Source organism: Rhinolophus hipposideros (genome assembly GCF_964194185.1).
Source record: "Rhinolophus hipposideros genome assembly, chromosome: 1".
Classification (NCBI taxonomy): domain Eukaryota; kingdom Metazoa; phylum Chordata; class Mammalia; order Chiroptera; family Rhinolophidae; genus Rhinolophus; species Rhinolophus hipposideros.
The window spans coordinates 61,330,628-61,333,088 of NC_138047.1; the positions used below are offsets into that span (position 1 = coordinate 61,330,628).

Below are 2,461 nucleotides of genomic sequence, written 5' to 3' on the forward strand. Positions count from 1 at the left end.
AAAGAGTTTGTTTCTGCAAATTGGCAAACGTGGTTGTCATACTGTTTTTATTCAAGTCAAACTGATGCACTTTGTTTAATGAGTAGATTGCTATTTTTAAAATTAACAGTGGTTCTCTAAATATTCAGTAGTAATGTCCACATCACAAACAGTAATTATTTATAAATAAAAGTATAATAGTTTCCTTCAGAGTCATGCTATGTGTTCTGAAATCCAATAAATCTACTTGAAATAATTGGTAATCCTGATGCTTTCTAATTGGTCCTAAAGCTTCGCCTTTGAGAAACAAACAAACAAAAAAGTGTATCATTGAAGGAAGTTGAGGGTTCTGGAACTTCAGGAGTTTAACATGGGTAACTGAAAAGATGGTTACAAGAGGAAATGACAAGTACCTTCAGAATCACAGGAATCACCTTGGCAAGAGTGTATAGTAAATATTAAAAATGAAGAAATCAGAAGAAAACAAATGGCATCTTTTCAGAACTTTGTCAGCTGTTTCCACAAACCAAGTCTGTTTTTCAAAGTTGTACAACTGCTTGGAATAACTCTGAAGCAATTATCTTCAGAGTTTAAAGGCTCCCGAGTATACCTGATGCTTCCTAAAACGGGAAGCCTGCATTTATATCACAAAACGAACCTCTTTTCAAAATCTCTTCTTAGAAAAAAAAAATAATAAAAAGATTCAGAGAAAGTCATGAAAAATTCACATGCAGCTAATAAACATAAAAATACCACACACACACACACACACACACACACACACACACACACACACACACACAAACGATTTCATGTATTTCTAGGCTTGAGATGTTCCTTATCAGAAATGAAGATTCAACACCATAGGAAAGGCAGCATTACAATATACGAGTGTTAAAATCTGCTGACGTATTTTAGTTCTTATTCTTTTTCATACCTATCATTTATATAGCCTGCCTCCTCCAAATTAAAAGGCACCGTTAGGAGGTTTAGACAAAAAGTAGCTCCAGAGCTGGCTTAAAATAATTTATTGTCCAGGATTTATTTTTCTTGTGGTTGTGTTGCTCTTTTTCTTTTTTAATAACTATCAATTCAAGCTTAGGGAAGTTTGCCTTTGTCTGGAAAAACAAAATAATGAACCTTTTATATCATTTGCTAAACTGATCTTATTTTAAGAGAGAGAGATGGTAGTTATCTTGCAAGAGTAAAATTTATACCATGAATGATGCAGGTCTAAGTCTGGTGGTACTAAAAGGTGACAATAGCATTGTTGACAAAATTATTATCTGCTGGTGGTATCTGCAGAAAAGAAGAATTTGCAAATTTATAAACTTTTAAATGTTTATAAAGTTTATAAATTTTTATAAAATTATAAATGCTGTTAGGAAATTCTAAAATGTCTTACAGGTCAAAAAGGGAATGAAATTAGTAACATGCCTCAACAGAATTTGAATAAGATACTGGATTTGAGAGGGACTAGCGTTTGAATATGTAAAAATAGGGTTGTAAGTTGGGTCGTTGTTACAAGGGTCTCAGGTTCAAATAAACTACTATGACAGTATACCACTTCACGGGTCTCACGGTTTTCCAGAAGCTTTCTTTCATGTAGTACGTGCTGGCAGAAGGTGTGCTCAGTTGTTTTCCAATACAGATGCCTGGCCCTAAAGCCAACACATGAGAAAGGAAGAGAGATGGAATGAATACCTAAAGAAATTCTGCAGAGAAAATACCCTCTTTCTTCATGGCTCCACTTTTCCTCATACTTAAAGACACAGAACGTTTAGCGTGCCTGAAGTAGAACTCCTTAGGTGGAATGTTTGCAGGCCTACTGGACCGGATGGACACCCAGTCTACACTTTTTTTCAAAGCATCAATTTCTTTTTCTCTTTCTACGACTTCTTCTGACTGAGAGCTATGGTCTCTGCTGGTATGCATTTCCACATCAAACATGATTTTCCCATCTTCTTGTGGGGAAGGGCTGTCACACTGAGAGCTGCCTGTTGGGCTACCCTATCGTGATTCATGTTGTGCATCCAGAAGAAACTTCTCCGTGTCTCCATTGTAGATAGAGGATAAGGAAGGGAGGTGTTCCAGCCCCCCATTTTTCCCACTGCCATTATCATCGTCACTGGTGCTGCTTATGGGTAGCTCCACCCAGGAACTGTTGAGGCCAGCTGGCGGGGGCACAGGCTGCTCCCCTTCCTTCTAGTTGTTCTTGGTGTTGTGCAGGGGTGGTGGCTGCTCTACTAAATGAGATGACATCGGCCGGTGGCTGGAAGATCTGTGGCTGCAGCTGGACTGTGTCCGGTTGGTTCTTGGGCAACGTCAAATTGGTTCTTTTCTATTTGCCAACCACCCAACTCCTTCTTTTCTGCTTTGCTCACTCACTGCCCCTGGGGGCTGACCAGCATAGACAGATTCACCCTGGCCTCTGTCAGCTAGCTTCTGTTTTGTTTGGCCAGTGGGAAGTACTGGCAGGAGC

At 38.9% G+C, this 2,461-nt stretch overlaps 1 pseudogene across 1 annotated transcript; it reads right to left on the reverse strand.

Moving 5' to 3' along the window:
- Positions 1 to 1,500: 1,500 nt before the first annotated feature.
- Positions 1,501 to 2,241, reverse strand: LOC308499361 (BCL2/adenovirus E1B 19 kDa protein-interacting protein 3-like; annotated as a pseudogene). Its single transcript has one exon. The product of its transcript is annotated as a BCL2/adenovirus E1B 19 kDa protein-interacting protein 3-like (transcript).
- Between the last annotated feature and the right edge of the window lie 220 nt (positions 2,242 to 2,461).